The sequence below is a fragment of the Sardina pilchardus genome, chromosome 23, assembly GCF_963854185.1.
Source record: "Sardina pilchardus chromosome 23, fSarPil1.1, whole genome shotgun sequence".
NCBI lineage: Eukaryota > Metazoa > Chordata > Actinopteri > Clupeiformes > Clupeidae > Sardina > Sardina pilchardus.
Genome location: NC_085016.1, coordinates 5,301,983 through 5,321,389, shown reverse-complemented (window position 1 = coordinate 5,321,389; position 19,407 = coordinate 5,301,983). Strand labels below are relative to the sequence as shown.

The 19,407-nt window shown below is 41.8% G+C and overlaps 2 long non-coding RNA genes across 2 annotated transcripts; one reads left to right on the top strand and one right to left on the bottom strand.

The window, feature by feature from the left end:
- Positions 1–977: 977 nt before the first annotated feature.
- LOC134071589 (uncharacterized) lies at positions 978–4,717 on the top strand. The gene is made up of 3 exons (XR_009937090.1): positions 978–1,108; positions 2,968–3,220; positions 3,361–4,717. It is a non-coding gene; the product is annotated as an uncharacterized LOC134071589 (long non-coding RNA).
- Positions 4,718–5,847: 1,130 nt separating this feature from the next.
- On the bottom strand, positions 5,848–15,264 carry LOC134070759 (uncharacterized). The gene is made up of 3 exons (XR_009936982.1): positions 15,229–15,264; positions 6,512–6,612; positions 5,848–5,948 (listed from the first exon to the last, which is right to left on the bottom strand). It is a non-coding gene; the product is annotated as an uncharacterized LOC134070759 (long non-coding RNA).
- Between the last annotated feature and the right edge of the window lie 4,143 nt (positions 15,265–19,407).

Sequence of the window (19,407 nt, the reverse complement as noted above, 5' to 3'; positions counted from 1 at the left end):
GTTAAAGGCAACATACATTCATGCCCATATATTTTCAAATAACATTCAGGACCACCATGAGGCCATCAGCAATGGGACAAAAGGCAGACGTCGTAGGACAAAACTGATCACATCCTCCTGGACAATGTCTGATATTGTCCGAAATACAAGCCAGAACCATTAGTCTGGAGTCTGGACACTTTCAATGCCCTGTAGAAGACAGGCTTTTTGACCAACTGGCCATCAATTCTCTGCATATTTCACCAGCGAGTTATGCTCATTATGGGTGACTGGGTGAGATCCAAACTGCACTGGATCCTTCTGTGAGTTTAAGAGTGGAAGGGGAGTGGTGGACTTTAGTGACTGAACATCAGGTAATTTGATCAGACTTAGGCCTTGGTAAACCACATTAAACATATCAGGAGGAAACATAGTGGACATTGTAGCCCTGCTTTGGTAGCATGTAGCAGCTTGTTCCACCCTCAGGGAACCACAAACAAGAATATACATACAGTCATGGTTGAAATTGTTGGCAACCATCCTAAAGTTGACTAAAAAGAGGAATATAAAATCATCTTTTGGAAATTGATTTTAATGACTTAAGTAGCCTTAGTGTTTTACCACCAGTAGATACCCCAATTGCAGCCGATATACCATTTCTAAAACGTTAGTCGTACGTTTCAATGTTTACTTGACGTGAGTAGCCTGATGTCAAGCCTCTCCGCCTGCACTCACCGTAAGGGTTAAGTGTGTTTACGCTTAGAGGGCGTGAAAGCTGGAACATTGCCAAATACCTCAAGGGGGAAACACCTCACGCCTATTATTGGTCCTATAAAGCCTGCGACAGGATAGTGACATTGCACTTCCTACCTTAACTCAGCGCCTCAGAGAGTATATATGCATGCGGTTTTGTGGTGGAGGTAAGATAGGCCTACACAGTCCTGGCACTAAAGACCGCTTTCCAAAATCTGCCATTTCTGGAAATCTGTTTGGACATTAATTGGCATGCCGCATGTAAGTGTCTGCGGATGATTATATTGAGATGGACTGCCTGAACCTTAAACGAAGTGACAGTATGTGTACTCTGTCAAACTTCCACACGATGGAATACTGTACAGAATATTTAAAGGTAAGCCTGACCGCGGAAACAAATAAGCAATAAGATAGGGAAACATAACCTATTTACCTGATTACAGTTTTTTTCAATTGCTTACACACAATTTTTAAAACCGAGTTCTGTTTAACAAAATTTAAGCACAGCTATCCAAACGCCACACTCAGTTTGCATAATTCCTTCTTTGCAAAATGAAATTCTTTGCAAAATGAAACACTTCAGTCAAAACATATACACATATTTGTAATAATGCTAGTTGTCATTTAACAAACACAGTCCTCAATGATCCGACTCTATTGCAGCCAGTTTCACACTGCAGTGATAAATGCAAAACACATTTGTAAAAAGAAAAATTAGGAAATAGCATGTGCTAGATCTTTGCCCAGACATTGTTATGGGATCATTTAGATGTCCAAAAAATAGTGACAAACCCACAACATTCTTCATGATTAGTTCGACATATGGAAAGTGTACATAATAGGTCTATAAACTTGCACTTGCACTGTACAACACTGAAGACTGCTGTAGACTGAATATTTCAAGTATTTCTTTCAATACTTAAAGTATTTCTAACCATAATCAGTTACAGTAATCAACCAACAATGAAATCAACTGAACAAATAAAATATGAAGACAAACAAAAACTACTGCATAAAGTACATACACTTTGACTCTGAAGAGCAACTACTGCAAAAGCAACAAGACTGTATACTGTAGCATACCTGAGTGCTGCGTTTTCAATTTTGCACATGTGTGCTTACACATCTGGTGGATGTGATTATCCAATTTGTTCATTAGTGTAGTCATTGGCAATCCGGGGCTTTGTAATGACAAGGAAGTAACCTCACAATCCTTATCTGTGTCTAAGGTGTGGAAATGTGTGTAGAATTTTACAAATCACTGTGTGTAAAGTTTTGCAAAAAGGGTGAAGCAAACATTGTTTGTAATGTTGTGCCAATCTGTGGAGGTGCTTTGCTCCTTGGAGTAAAATTTAGCTAATTGTGTGAAAAAAGTAATTTTAGTGTGTAAACAATCGTAAAAAAAACTGTTAAAAAAAAGTATTATTAGTGACAAAGGATTATGCAAAGCAATCATGTCCCCGTGTCACTATATTTTTAGCAGCCGTTAGGCTACTAATTTCATTGAGTGGAGAAATTAAACAAACCTATTACAATTTGGAGATAAGAAAAGATTGGACAGTTAAAATGCACATAGTACTTGGCTACTTTTTTGCTGACCAATGCACGAACCTAAAACCGGGAGACTGACAAATATGTCAACACTTTGAACGTTTTGTTGCGGTCGGGTTCTGTAAGGGGGACTATGGGAATGTGTGTATGTAGCATTCATTCCTGTTGGTCCCCCTGCCCACTGCTGTTTGTTTGTTTACCCGCTGTCAGTACGTTTACACTATGAATTACACTGTGTACTACACTCCATGAAACTTGGCGGAGGGGTTGAGGGTCAAGGAATAAATGTGTTTTATTTCATGTGTCGGCCCTTGCTCTCCTTGCTGGGTTTTCTAACCTGTTCTGATCTTCTGACTATAGAAAACATAATCATTTATGCTTTTGTTTAGATTAATCTATATTTGAAGGACATTTAATGGGGATCATTGAGAATTCTTACATATTTGCATAGCACAATATGTGTAGGCTCAGAGTCTATGTGCGAACGGAATGCTCCCGACAGAACTCTTGATCTTGGTAGAGTGGACAGCCAAAAACAGAAGCAGGATGCACTCAGCCATTTAGATGGAGCTTCTTGGTTCAATTTAATTTGTGTTGTTATTTATTTGTTGTCGCTTTGGACAAAGGCGTCTGCTAAATAACAATAACCATAACCATGTGTGTGTTCATCTCAATCCATCACAGATGTCAGCGGGAGAGAAGGACAGTCGTGATTCTCCCCCCTCAGCAGCTGCCTTTAAGACGTGAGGTCATGAGGATGGAGGTGGACTCAGCCTCTCAAGGTTAAGAGGTCGTCTGGACGGTCAGCCACTGCTCTCAATGCTGGAAAAAGGCTCAGACATGGACATTATGTCATCAGTCATGTCAGTGGTTCATCATCTCGTAACAGGGTGAACGGCACTTCTGCATTCGCTTCGCAGCCCTATAACAGCACTATGTAAGTTTACCGGATCGGGTAGCGGATCTGTAGTTCGATGGAATGAGACATAAGAAATGTGACTTGCTTCGATGTGGCAACACATCATACTTTCATAAAACCATTCAGATTTACTTTGTGTTCATTTCAATCCATCACAGATGCCAGCAGGAGAGAAGGACAGTTCCACCAGCAGCTGTCTTGAAGAAGCCGGTTGCTCAGGACATGTGGACGTGGGCAAAGAGAGAGAGAAGATGAAGCTGATTGCTCTCCCAGCAGCTGTCTTTAAGGGAGAAGATGAAGCTGGTTGCTCAGGACGTGTGGATGTGAGGCAAGAGATGGACTCAATATTAAGAAGTCTTCTGAATGCTCTCAGTCAGACTTAGACATGGACATTATTTTCAGGGAATCACAAATGACCAATTGTGCAATAGTGTACGATTTCATAGAAACAGTAGCCTACACTATTGCACAATTGCTGGTCATTAGGTACTATTTCTATGTATATATACTGCATGATTGCTTGTGTGTGAGAATGTGTGTGTGTGTGTGTGTGTGTGTGTGTGTGTGTAACATCTCTGGACACAGAGATTGCCCAGTGTACAATATAGCCAAAACACAGAATATTGTCCAAAAGAGCATCACACCTTGCTGAGGGTCCCAGCACTTAAATGAAGCACCAACAACGTAGTTGAACATGGGACCCGTCATGTCTGTTGTAGCCATTGGTGGCCATTAATTCCAAGAAGTAACTGTCACTGGCATGTAAGATCTACAGTAAGCATAAATTCATACATTTAACTTGTCATTTGTCATTGAAATAGGCACCTCACTTGTCACCTTTTGTACAGTCTTTTACATCAAATAGGCAATACAGTACTTTCTTCAAATGTGCCTTAGATCCATGCATGCAAATAGCAAGGCAGAAGAGAGATGGTATCTCTTATGGATAATGAATGATTACTGATTGAAGAATTGTCCAAAGGAGCATCATAGAGTGACATTACATTTCTTTTTTTGAGTTCCACTAAAACTATCTGAGATACAGACGGTTACGTCTGGCATCATGTTTTTGTTTGTTTTTATGTAATTTTCGTAATTTTATGTTTTATTCTGTTCATTTTTTGTACTTATTTGTTTAGATTAATGTTTTCACTCTTTATTTACGCTATTTTCGATAGTCTTGTGCAAGTTGTCTATTTGTTTGTCTGTCTTGTATGTCTTGGTGTCACGGGTACGCTGGCGATTACGCCACTCCGTCCGGCATCTTTTGTCTTGTGCCAACTCTGTCTTTTGAGTGTTTGTCTGTGTTGTTTTTATTATTTGTTGATTTTTGTTTGATATCTGTCTTTGTATGTCTTGTGCCACGGGTACGCTGGCTAGTAAGCCGCTCCGTACGGCATTATCTTATAGCGATTTGTTATTTTTTAAATTTGTTTGTTTGTCTTGGTGTCACGCTTGGTGGGCACGCTGGCGACTACGCCGCTCCGTCTAGCCTCTGTTGTCTTATGTAGGCCTACCCAGAGCCATATATGTTGTTTGTCTGACTGTTTGTTTTACAGCACTTTGGTCAACTGTGGTTGTTTTTTAAAGTGCTATATAAATAAATTGACATTGACATTGACATTGACAGATAGTAAACATTGCAGTGTTTTATGTAAAGCACATCAGTGTGTTGTTGTGAACCTGAAAAAGTAGTTCAATCGCTGCATGTGTGTAACATTTTGTTGCAAGAACGACAAATGGAAAAAGGATTGTTAGGAGCTGACTGCAGGGTTTCACTTTCGAGAGACTTTAACAATACTGCAACGGCACGACTGAATCACCAAAACGGTTTTAAACGAACTTTGATTGAATACGACGAACTGAGTAAGAACTGGACATTGAACTATAAGCTTATTTAAGATTATCCACACTGTTATTGAATGAATGCATATTGATGAATGCACTTTATCTTTTTATCTGTTTGTTTGATTTATCTGAAATTAAACCGTAAAACAACACATCAAATACCTGTGGTAAGAGTTAACTAAAAAAATAAAAAATAGAAACAAATAGCATTAAATAGCAGAAAAATTAGACCATGTTAGTATGTCCTTTATTTAAATCCTTTAACAATGTCTCAGGTACAATATTTTGGACAATAACAAACTATTTGTATAAGATGGGTTATTGACTAATGTACTACACTTCACGGTTGACTCTACAGTATGTGCTTAATCTTAATTTAGTTAAGCAGATGTGAACTTGTTAATCATGTTTGTACACTCCACCATATTCAGACTCCCGTCTCCATCCACGTCGCTATTTTCAAACAACTCTGCTGTCTCTATGTTGTTCTGTAGAGCAGGACAGAATTAGAGTTTTAGAATCCTCGGGCTGATTGGTTCATCTCAATCGGAAAACATAAACCTACTACTAGTCATAAAGGATTGAGATGGGTATACACCACCATGGCTAAACTGGTGGATACACACACACACACACACACACACACACACACACACACACACACACACACACACTACAGAACAATGTGGGAAATTCTATTAGGTCAAGTTCAAAGCGTTTCCAATTTCCAATTCGCCAGAAACACAAATACACATACACACACACACACACACACACACACACACACAGACACATACCTGCGTCACCTGCGGGAACTTCTCCTGGAGCAAGGAGACGAAGTCTCCCAATTCCATTGTGCCGTTTGTTGAATATTGATCACACAATGGTGTATTGGCCTCTAAAGGAAAGAGAGAAAGAGTGAGATTATTTTTGAATAATTTCTCTCTTTTTTTTTTCCTAAGTATATTTTTTGGGGCTTTTTATGCCTTTAATTGGATGGGATGGTAGAGAGAGAGGCAGGAAGTAAGTGGGAGAGAGAGTTGGGGTGGGATGCGGAAAGGACCACGGGGCGGGAATCGAACCCGGGTCGCCGGCATGTGGTGCCCCAGCCAGTCACACCACGGCTGGTGCCATAATTTCTCTTTTTTTTTTTTTTTTTTTTTAAGATTATTTTTTGGGCTTTTTATGCCTTTATTTGGACAGGACAGTAGAGAGAATGACAGGAAGTGAGTGGGAGAGAGAGTCGGGGTGGGATCTGGAAAGGACCACGGGGCGGGAATCGAACCCGGGTCGCCAGCGTACGGTGCAGGTGCCCCAGCCAGTTGCGCCACGGCTGGTGCCATAATTTCTCTTAAATAAGAGCTTATTTAGTTGTCATAATTTGTCAAGTACATTTTATGTGGAAAAAAAAATCTGTAACACGACAACAGTAACGTTGTCAGAATGTATAGAAACCTATACCTGTGCAGTACAGCAGACAGAACAGGCTCAACACTGCCACCAAGGGTCCGTAGCCAGCCATTGCACACATGTCTCGGCCAATGTTGTATTCACACACACACCTGCCCAAAACACAAAATTATTATTCGTTAGTGGTCTAATTAACCCATGAAACACTTGTTAGGGAGACCCAAAATCTTATTCATCAAAGACTGGGCAGCGAAGTTTTGCCTCGGGCGTGGATGGCCAAACTTTCACCTACATAAGTTCCTCAGGTGTGCTACATGTCTGGACAGAGAACACCAGTCCATAATGTGGATTGTTTGCATTCTGACTGAATACTGCCCGAGGCCAAAGTACTTGGTACTGAGATGAGCTAGTCTGAAAAAGGAGAAATCCAGAAGAAATCCAATCTTAACACGGAGCTCAGTTGATCGTGATCATACTGTCGTCGGTCACAAATATGTGACGGTATAACCTAGCTGTCTGGCTGGGCTTACAATGAAATGCAATGTCCGGAAACGCGAGCAATTGGCCTGTCAGCTATCTGAAAACTTTATTTAAGCTAACATCTACACTGGTCTATTTGATGGTGTGTTGGACCTGAATAAGTTGTGTGACCACAATCATAAATCTTTGAGGCTTTCACCTATGGTAACACTGACATAATCTCTAGTTCATTGTTAATTCATCACGTGTAGTATGTCAACATTAGGAATTATGAGTTAGTTTAGCACTTCTTCCTTATGAATTCATTATACCCAGGGGGCAAAGGGTGTTTTACAGACATGGGCTGCTGTAAAAGGTTGTCATGCAAAAATAAAATCTAGGGTGTCCCAGGATCACAACCTGGGTGGCCAACCCGGTCAATAAGCTGCTGTTTGTGTGTTATCGCCCTTTTTATGCCCCATTATAAGTCTATGGACGAATATATTATGGGGTGAATAGGGTAAAAATTTTAACAAATAGATATCCCCACAAAAAATTCTCAGATGATTATTTACATTAAGGCAATAGTTTTTTGTATTGCAAGTTTTTTAAATATCATGCACAAATATGTAAATGAGGCATCATACACTTAAATGTACGCAATAGAAAAGTTTGGCCTGTACCTTATGGGTAAATACAGTAAGAAACAGCCTAGGCTGAGCCTAACCTATATATTTTCTAGGATCTTAAACCCTGTAGATATGATTTAATATGTGCTGAGACAAGTCTCACCTTCTTCCACAACATTTGACAATGAATCTCTCTATAGTATTTGCATTGCATTGTAATGCATGGATTCTCAATGTACACCCATGTAGCTTTATGTTAGTGTAACCCAAAATTGTCCCATGTTAACATTCATTTTTATATTCAGCATAGTCGGACCTTTCACCAAAAGTTTGTTTGGTTGATAGAGGTGCACTTTAAGCCCCCCAAGCCCAAGGCTATATGTATGCAAATCCGTGCATATTTCATTTGATAATGGTTCATCTACATAAATGTATAAAGTATTTCAGAAAACTTGCAATACAAAAAAGTATTGCCTTAATGTAAATAATCATCTGAGAAATGTTTGTGGGAATATCTATTTGTTAAAATTTTTACCCTATTCACCCCATAATATATTCGTCCATAGACTTATAATGGGGCATAAAGAGGGTGATAACACACAAACAGCAGCTTATTGACCGGGTTGTCCACCCAGGTTGTGATCCTGGGACACCCTAGATTTTATTTTTGTATGACAACCTTTTACAGCAGCCCATGTCTGATTTCCCTAACAAAGGGGGTTTTGCCCCCTGGGTATTATGAGTTCAGTATGTACACATTAGGAATTCATCATTACTAACATAGGAAAATACACTGATAACACCTGCTAAGTGAGACAATAGGAGAAGCACATTGGTTAATCCTGAGGAAATGAGAATCATGTTTTGACATAAGACCTCTAAGTTTGGTAATATGTTTTAGGTAATAGCCAAGAAAACATATTTAGCCTGTAGTTATTGCTTTCATGTGGCTGTTGAAGATAACTGTCAATTAAGACACCAAGATTTTTGACAGTAGCCTAGGCTATCCTTTGCTTTAACCCTGTTTTTGCCAGGAAGAGTCCGATCCAATCCAATCCACTTTATATAGCGCAATTTAAACAAACGCAAGGTTTCCGAAGTGCTGCACACCATAACAATAAAGGACAGCAGTAGGATAAATTGATAACATAAAAGTAAAAATTAAAAGTATAAAAGTAATAAAGAGTGGCAATCCTAAGTCTAAGTCTAAGACTCTTGCAAAATAAAATTACTTCAGCTTTTTCTTTGTTTAGCTAAAAAATATGACACTAACAACTGGAGGTCTTAATATAAATAATGGGAGGGAATAAGAGAGAGAGAAGAGCTGGCGTGTCTTACCTGGAGCAAGTGGAAGGATGCGCTGCTTTCTCTGACAAAGTCAACAGTGATGGCGAGGAGGGTGGAATGGAGGGATATTTATACCTCCCAGGTAGGGAGGGTCAGAGGGTGAGACCCTGTGTGTGTGTGTGTGTGTGTGTGTGTGTGTGTGTGTGTGTGCTTGAGTGGGTTGGGACCCCTTGGGGTAACATTACTGGAGAGTCCTGCAAAACCTGTGGCCATTACAAAAAAAGTTGAAAGAAAGTGGAATCCCACCCATCAGTGGACATCGTTGTGTGTGTGTGTGTGTGTGTGTGTGTGTGTGTGCGCGCGCGTCTGCTGAACATTGGGGGTGTGTGAGCAGCATTACTTGCAGTTCCATATAAGCTCTTTATGGGCCATTCCAAGTCAAATCAATTGGTGCCTCACTACTCACTGATATCTGTAAAGACACCAATCGTATAGAATACGATACGATACGATACGATACAACTTTATTTGTCAGTTTGTGCTGAAATTCTTTTTGCATCCCTGAGTAACTCATTTAAGGATTGGAGGACGGAAACAGTACATACATGTACAGACAGACATATAGCATCAATAGACAAACATGAATACATGCAGGACATAAAGGACATTATGCAAACAGACAAACTTGAGACATACAGTAGCCACAATATCAAGCTTCAAGCATGACCGAAGACCAAGAATACAGTACATATATTACAAGAAAGAGGCTACAACAATACATCCAAGTTACCCCCAGAAGAACAGAATGCAGAATTGTTCGTCAGTTCATAATGTGAACTGAATAGTACTGCCCCAAGTCCAAAGTAGTTACTGAGATGAGCTAGTCTGAAGTTGCTGAAATGGCTTAAAGGACAAATCCGGCCAATTTTAACACGGAGCTCAGTTGATCGTGTTCACGGAATACTGTCGGTAACAAGTATTTGACAATATAAAGTTTAAGTGTTGGTGCATGCGTAACTCAAACGCAAATCTATACGGACTCACATTTGGTAGTCACACTTACCACGGTCGATGTTATTGCAGTTAGCAACTATGCTTTTGGGAAACGGACTCCAGAACAGGGTTTGTCAGATAGTGTTGAAAACCATATATTTTCTGTAAGCATATACTCTCAAGATGTGAACTAACATGGGTTTTGACATTTCCCACCTTCCTCATGACTGCTACCCATGCATAATACACTGTGTAAAGTAAGTAAGTAAGTACATTTAGTTTATAGAGCACATTTAAAACAGCTCCACTGACCAAAGTGCTGTACAGAAAATATGGCTAAAAAAAATAGAAAATGAAAGCAAATCAGAACAAGCAAAATATAAGCACTGTGCATTAATGATAATGACCTCCGCCAAGGAGGTTATGTTTTCATCGGGGGATTATTTATTTGTCTGTCTGTCTGTCTGTCTGTCTGTTTGTTTGTTTGTTTGTTTGTTTGTTTGTTCGCAAGATAACTCAAAAAGTTATGGATGGATTTCGATGACATTTTCAGGGAGGTTAACTTTTGGGAGTGATCCGTATCACTGTCTGGATCCAGGAGGCGGTTATGTTTTCGCTTGGCGGAGGTCTGTGCTCTCTGAGTGCTTTTCTAGTTGTAGGTGTGTTTTTTGTCATACAGTACCTGTAGGCCTATATCAATGCCTTTATTTGCCCACCCCCGCCCCCGCCCGTGGGGCAAATTCTTTGTCTTACTGTATATTGTATATTGAGTGCTCTGCAAAGGTTCACCTGTCAGTCCCCATGCTATTTCTGTCTTATACAGACACATATAGTCATCAGAAAGTAACAATAAAGGGTCCTCTCAGTTTGCGGCCAAAAACAGGCCTCTGAACTAACAGCAACAACATGATAAATGGGGACATCATCACAATGTGTGCATTGGGGAAAGGGTTGGAAGCAGAGACTCTTTGTGTCTGTGTCTGTGTGTGTGTGTGTGTGTGTGTGTGTGTGTGTGTGTGTGTGTGTGTGTGTGTGTGTGTGTGTGTGTGTGTGTGTGTGTGTGTGTGTGCGCTGTGCTGTGCTGTGCTGTGCTGTGCTGTGCTGTGCTGTGCTGTGAATCTACTGCTTCCTGCCCATCTAGTTCTGGCCAAACAGCAAAGAGCAGCCTACAGGGGCGAACAGGTCGGTCCACAACATATGGAGTATGTAACTGAACTGGAACCAACAGAACCTGCTCAGTGCTGCTCTGATGGAGGGGGGGGGGGGGGGGGGGGGGGGGGGGTTGTATATTGGCTGGTTTTGATTACTGGGTTTGGTTTTTACCCCCCCCCCCCCCCTCCCCCTCCATAAATTACGCCCCTGGCAGTAGCAGTACGTTTTCATGCAGTTTCATCCACACCCTTCCCTTTCTCTTCACATCCACGCACGTGTGTGTGTGTGTGTGTGTGTGTGTGTGTGTGTGTGTGTGTGTGTGTGTGTGTGTGTGTGTGTGTGTGCTCAAAGAGGTTTCATCCGTACCCTTCCCTTTCTCTTCACATCCACGCACGTGTGTGTGTGTGTGTGTGTGCTCAAATAGGTTTGTGTTTCGTGACTGGGAATGGGAATGCCAGTGTAAAGGAAAAGCTATTTATACCGAAGCCAAGGCATCGTGCAGATCCACAACACTGCTATTCTAAAATGATACCTGCTATTTTTAAATCAACTGCACAGCAAAGCAAAAAAGACACCAAAGGAAGAATTGATGCTTGCAAGGAAGCTCTGCACCACTCAACTTGCGTGTCACTATTATGGCTACAAAAAGACTGCATTCCACTGCACAAAACAAACACACTTAAATTCAATCATATCGAAGGAAATTAAGTTTAGTTTAGTTTATTGAGCTTCAGCCTCATTGCAGGTTCATAAGGACCTGATCAATCAAGACCTGATGACATGTGATTATACAACGTACTCAAAAACCCATTTAATCTCAAATTTTTCACAGACAAGAAAATATCAAAATCATGTATCTTGATAGTTCATACAATAACATGTTTAATGGCACAGGAGCAAATTGGGTTTTTTTTTTGGTCACAATTGTGACCGGCAGGATTAAGGAACAATAACAAACCCTATAGTCCAGCAGCCAAATGCCATAATTTAGGTGAACCTGGTTTTGTCGGTTAAAGTTTTTTTTGTTTGTTTGTAGAATCTGCTAGTGATATCTGCTTGTTACTCTGCTTGTTACTTTTTTTACCCTATTCACCTGTAGTATATCCGCCTTATATTCAACACATTGGACAAGAAAGGCTTAATATACGAAATTGCCCAAGGGATATCACCGGGCACCCTCTTAAATCTTAAAGAGGTACCCCTAGTCTACTAGATTCTGCAACAAAAAAAACTTTAACCGACAAAACCAGGTCTGACCCCATGGCTGCCTGACTACTACAATACAGTACGTCAACCTTATACTAATGCATTGCTCCTCCTTCCAGTACGTTTCAGAGTTGTACATGACTAATTGCCATGAACCAAATTGTTATCTTTCAATCAATGTTTTTTAGATATAGATAAGATAAATAGATAAACAAACCAACATGATTTCAAATAGGTTAACCCTTTCATGCGCAACGTCCACATGCGTGGACAGTAACTTTAACTCTGTTTTCTACTTATTTATCATGTTGATATACACCAATCCACTTCAGGACAGTTTTAGTAGGTCCTTGGCAATATATTAACAATATTTATTATACGGCTCTCTAGAATGTTGAGGGAGCTCCCATTCACTTTGAATGGGCCTCTCAACGTTCTACCGGTCCGTTATATTTGCATAATGACCGCTCCGAAGGTATAATGACCGCTGCCAATGGCAACGGGTTCACTCCGCTAGTTGTTGCGGAAGCCACGAAACGGTAGCCAAGCCAAGTCATTGCTAAAGACACATTGAGATAAGTTTATTTTCTCGTTTTGGCAAGTAGCCGTATAATAAGCGCGATAATGTATAGAACGCCGGTCATTATCTGAAAATAATTCCCTTCAGGACGAAGCAAAACCCCTCCGCTGCGCGTCGGGGTTCAGTTCATCCTGTCGGGAATTATTTTCCGATAATGACCGGCGTTCTATACATTATCCCTTACGTATCATCTTATATTTGGATTATTATATGGCTCTCTAGAATGTTGAGGGAGCTCCCATTCACTTTGAATGGGCCTCTCAACGTTCTACCGGTCCGTTATATCTGCATATTGACCGCTCCGAAGGTATAATGACCGCTGCCAATGGCAACGGGTTCACTCCGCTAGTTGTTGTTGCGGAAGCCACGAAACGGTAGCCAAGTCATTGCTAAAGACACATTGAGATAAGTTGATTTTCTCGTTTTGGCAAGTAGCCATATAATAAGCGCGATAATGTATAGAACGCCGGTCATTATCTGAAAATAATTCCCTTCAGTACGAAGCAAAACCCCTTCGCTGCGCGTCGGGGTTCTGTCCGTCCTGTCGGGAATTATTTTCCGATAATGACCGGCGTTCTATACATTATCCCTTACATATTGACTGCTTGATGACATCATCAATTCAACATGAGTGACAGTATAATGGCCATATGCTGAATGCTCCAGGCATATCTGTAAAAAGCTAGTACTCAAGAAGGCAAAATCATGTAAAAAAAATATTATGCTGTACAGGAGAGTGTGTTGAACAACTCTATGTTTTCAGAAATTAAATCGGATGTAAAATAGAGTTTGTAGACCCTAAAAAGCAACTGTCCACGTATGTGGACGTTGCGCAACAGAGGAGTTAAATGGCCAAAAATTAGATTTTGTAACTAGGACTTTTTTTTTTTTTTTTTTCAAATATGATTTTAATTGCTTTAAATTACAAAGAAACAAATATTTGGTAAACATATTTATAAATAATGACCTAATTACATGTGGTAATGCCAAGGTGGTATGGTAATATGGGGGTAGTAGAGGGTTGGGTGGGTAGTAGAGGGGTGGGTATGAGAGTACTAGAGGTGTGGGTGGATTAGTAGTAGAGGGGTGGGTAGTATGGATGTAGTAGAGGGGTGGTTGGGTAGTGGTGGTAGTAGAGGTGGGTAATATGGGGGTAGTAGAGGGGTGGGTGAGGGTCGGTGAGCAATAATGGGGGTAGTAGAGGGGTTGGGCGGGTAGTATGGAGGTAGTAGAGAGGTGGGTGGGTAGTATGGGGGTAGCAGAGGGCTGGGTGGGTAGTATGGAGGAAGTAGAGGGCCATAGTTTCCACATTTTCTGTCATTACATTTTATCCTTTTTTACCCCTTTGTTGCGCACTGTCCACATACGTGGACAATAACATAACTTCTATATAAAAGCATATTTTTAAAAAATTCCAACTGATTTTCAGTATTGGGCTCATATAGAGTAATAAAATCAATACTAAAAAAATCTAGACACTTTTTTTCATAATGCGTGCATGAAAGGGTTAATTTTGTGCCTTTTGTGCCTTACACTGATAGTAAGCCCCCTATACATTGAGGCAATAAACCCCCAAGTGGTTATTTTCCATTGTGTACAAAGGTGAACATGACAATGGCTGTGCAGTGTGCAAGCATTTTACTTGACTGTACTGTAGGTGTCGCGTTTTCTACACCATCCAAGACCAGTCAAGATCGTCAGCATTCAGTAACTGCGGCTCCCAGCAGAGGGCGCTGTAGACACGCTACCGTCCACTGTGTACAAGTGGCACATGGTGCCCTGCTAAGCTCTGTGGCACGTGTGTGTGTGTGTGTGTGTGTGTGTGTGTGTGTGTGTGCAAAACATAAATAAATGAATAAATGAATAAATGAATGAATGAATGAATGAATGAATGAATGAATGAATAAATAACAGTTATGCGTGGCCAGATATGCAAATGTACTAAAAAAAGCATACCATAGTAGCCTGGCAAGCCGAACTACACTGAAATGTATAGGTTGGGGTCGGACCATTCACAGAGTTGAAGCCTGTGGGTGGGATGAACAGTTGTCTTTCAAACTGCCTCTGCACGTAATAGGCCAGCATTTGTGACCAATCGTAGCCGGTCGGCAAAACGGCAACAGGGCTGCCAAGTTTCAGAAAATTGCTAGTGACAGTGAGATGCGTTCGTCGAACATTTTTTTGACTGTCTGTCACACTCAAACGTGACACTTGGCAGCTCCGATTAGAGTCGCTTTTTCAAGTGTGAACTTACCAAGACAGAGGCAAATAGATGTTACACAGCTCTGCAACAAGTATAGGACAATGATAGACGTAGCAGCCTTAACGTTAACTTGGAAACTCAAAGAGAAACAGCGAATCAACAGTGAAGAAAATCTAGCAAGCAGGAGAACGTTTTAAATCTATATTTATTGGAGTCGGCGCTGTTGTGTGTGAAAGATAAGTTAGATGCCAAGACATACCTTTCGTTGCTTCTGATTTGTTTATTGCGTGATGCCTTCGGGCTCAAGGACTCCGTACACAGATAGAGCGTTCTGATTGGCTCGGCTGAACTCGAGCCTGGCGCAGGCTTGTCCTCAACGGTGCGACCCTAGACCATCCCGCTAGGCAAAAATATTTTTGGCCGCTAGGGTGCGTCTAGATTTCTAGGCTAATACCATAGTGCAATTGGCGCACAATACTAAAATGTACGCACCATCTAGTGAAACAAGCGCACATTTTATCTCAATACAGCTCAATATCATATATATCATATCAATATTATATATATCATATCACATATTAATGAAAGCATTTGAACTGGAACGGAGCTGTTCCAAAGGATTCTAATCCTCACAAGGATTCTACATCATGATGCTGCGGCCCATTGTGCTCTTCCAGCATTTCAGTCCAGGTGAGGGAGCAGTCCTTCTCCATGTCCAGGTGAGGGAGCAGTCCTTCTCCATGTCCAGGTGACGGAGCAGTCTTTCTCCAGGTCCAGGTGAGGGAGCAGTCCTTCTCCATGTCCAGGTGACGGAGCAGTCTTTCTCCAGGTCCAGGTGAGGGAGCAGTCCTTCTCCATGTCCAGGTGAGGGAGCAGTCTTTCTCCAGGTCCAGGTGAGGGAGCAGTCTTTCTCCAGGTGACCTGCGTTGTGTTGTCTGCACTGATGGAACAACTTATGAGCTCCATGATGATCACATCCACACCATCCTCTACTCTCTGATCCACTCCACCCACCCTCCACACACTGCTCTTCTTCAGGTCCTGCCTCCTCTTCCTTTATTTCAGCCCTTGCATCCTGCTCGTCTTGTCAGATCCCTCTCTCCATCCAGTTCACTCTTCCACTTCATCAGCCTCATCTTCATCCTGGTTTCACATGCTCTCCTCTATATAACCACATTTAGTCGAAAGGAAATGACCAAAATCTGCTATCACACGTTTTATGTTTAATGTTTTCATGTGCATTTGTTATAGGGACCTAAAATATTGGCTTGGCGTTAATAAAGTCTGTTGTATTTGCAGACTAAATACTGATTGATGCCATGTGGGGCCACTGTCTCGGGACAGTTGGGTGTCCCGGGACAATGTCTGGGTGTCCCGGGACAGTGCTTAGGTGTCCCGGGACAGTGTCTAGTGTCTCGGGACAGTGCTTAGGTGTCCCGGGACAGTGTCTAGTGTCTCGGGACAGTGCTTGGGTGTCCCGGGACAGTCCACAGGCCACCAGCAACAGTACAGTACAGTTATTGCTCCCACTGCTACTGCTGTGCTGTCAACTTGATTTTTTATTTGTATCTCAGACTATAGCGGTGACCAAGGAAAATCTTACCAATGTCAACTATAGTCAGATTCATTTCTGGTGGCTGATGTGTTGATTAAGCAGCTGTGTGTCTGTCTGTCTGCCCTCTGTAGTGGATCCTGGGATAGATGGTCAAGCAGGTAGGCCTATGACTTCCAGAAACCATACCTTCACATAATGGATGCGGTCCTCTCCAGGTAGCCGCTTACAGAGCTGACAATTCATGGAAAATAGATTGTATGAAGTCCAGCACACATGGGTTTATGTCAGCGCTGTAAGCGGTTACCTGAGGACGGATACACCCACTCACATATTCTGTCATCACGCATACAGACTGGGATTTGTGTGCTGTTGAATCATGCTTTATGGGAATTTATGCTGTTGAACCGTGCCTCATGGGAATTGTATTTCCTTCACAGTGAAACTCCAGAAGAAACAGAAGACAGACAAACTGGGTTTGACACGGGTGAGAAGTGACCTCCTGAACATCACACACACACACACACACACACACACACACACACACCAAAAGTGTCCTCTGTCCCTCTAGTGGCCACAAATCTATATGCACTCTTCCCATAGGACTCAGCTCGTCTCTCAGTGAAGTTGATTAAATGAAGAACAATATCCCTTCGAGCTGTTTGGCTTTGTTGCCTATAATTTAACCCATAACAGCTATATCCAATGGCTCAAATGTAGTATTTGCCTTAATTTAAAGAAAACCATGCAATGTTTGATAGAGCCCTGATGTATAATGTAAATCAGGTTTCTCGAAAGGAATTTGGTCTCTGCATTTATCCCATCCATGAATTAGTGAACACACAGTGAGGTGAAGCACATACTAACCCAGAGCAATGAGCTGCCTTGCTACAGCGGCGCTCGGGGAGCAGTGAGGGGTGAGGTGCTCAAGGGCACTTCAGCTGTGGATGTGACCATAGGAGAACACGGCTCAGCCACTTCCCCCACCCATACGTTTCCAACTCGTCGGGGATTGAACCGGCAACCCTTCAGTTACAAGTCCAAAACCCTAACCAGTAGGCCACAGCTGTAGAGATCTGATATGCATCTGTTAATTAGAAGTGAGTGCTTGTGTCTTTACGTCCCCGCTGATGCCCTGAGTTAGACTCCTCTTCAGACGCCGCTGATGACACTGTCGGGGCACACGGAGGCGGTGTCGTCGGTTCTGTGGATGGACAACGAGGAGATCAGCAGTGCATCATGGGATCATCACACCATCAAGATGTGGGACGCAGAGACAGGCAGTCAGAAGAGCAATCCGGTGAGAACAAACAGCCTGGGCTCTTCTGAGCCCTTCTTCTCTCCTGGTGAGAGTGAGCGGAACAGTCTGAGTTCTTCCTCTCCTCTTCCTATCGTTTGTCTGATTTTTCTCTTTTCCAAATATCTTCTTCCTGCTTCTTGTGACCTCTTCTATGTGTTTCTTCTTTTGTTTTATCCTGTCTTTCTTTGATAGTCTTCCCCCAACTCTCTCAGTACAGTGCAGCAGTCACATGATATCCTCTCTCTGTCTCACCCTGCTGTCCACCCCAGATGGGCAGTAAGGTGTTCAACTGTGTGTGTTTACTCTTTTGTTTTAGCCTCTCTTCTCTTTGATAACTTCTCCACTCCATTTATTTTAATAATGCATATACAGTATTTTATCTCCTCCTTCTCTAACTCTTTCTCCCTGGACCAGGGAGCAGGCTAAAACAAAAGAGTAAACACATGCAGTTGAACACCTTACCCTTTTCTTTTAGCCTCTCTGCTCTTTGATAACTTCTCCACCCCCATTATTTTATCTCTTCCCTCTCTAACTCTCTGTCCCTGGTGCTGTCCACCCCAGACGGGCAGTAAGGTGTTCAACTGTGTGTCCTACTCTCCACTGTGCTGGCAGTTGGTGTCGGGCAGCAGCGACACACACGTCCGGCTGGTGGACCCCCGTGCCAAAGGTCAGACCCTATTAAAGAATAGCAACTGCTGCCTGCAGTTAAAGCAATTAACGGCAAACAGATCAATCAAAGTATTTTACTGTCCATTCTCCCCGGTCACGTTCATTGACTGGTTTGCGCTGTTTGCGCTGCATTTGTTAATCGACTTGAATCGAATGAATGATACGACAGGAAATCCGCCATGTAAAATGTACACAAATTCAGTAGGTCATAAACTTGCTCTTGCACTGCATAACACTGATGCTGCAGATTGAGTATTTCTTGCAGTATTTCTTACCATAATCAGTATGAAATCAATGAAACAAATAAAATCTGTAGACAAATAAAAATGACGGCATAAAGTACATACACTTTGACTCTGAAGAACAACTAGGCCTACTGTAAAAGCAACAAGACTAGCACACCTGAGTGCTGCGTTTTCAAATTAGCATGTGAGTGCTGGTGGCAAAATTAATCAGTCAAAGAAACCTGTCCTCAGTAGGCCATTGAAAGTGTCCAGAAAAAGGATTCTGGCTTGTATAGACCATCTGACAATATCAGCGACTGCCCAGGAGGATGTGATGATTTTGGACATAGGCCTACTTAAAACAAACGTGATCAAACCCTCTGGTTCACTTCTTAAAAGCATAGAGATGGTGTTACAAAGAAAGGGAGATGGAGAACATAAATGGAGGATGAAGAGGAGGCAATGGGCCTGAAAAAGAGCAATGTATTTGTATTTCAAATATGTAATCCGGAATACATATCAGTAGTCCGCAACACTGCATATATTCTACTCACGTTTGTTGCCAGCGGTTTAGACATTAACGGCTGTGTGTTGAATTTTTTGAGGGGACTTTACATTTACACTGCTGTACCCTGACTACTTTAAATTATAGCAAAGTGTCATTTCATCAGTGTTATCCCATGAAAATATCTA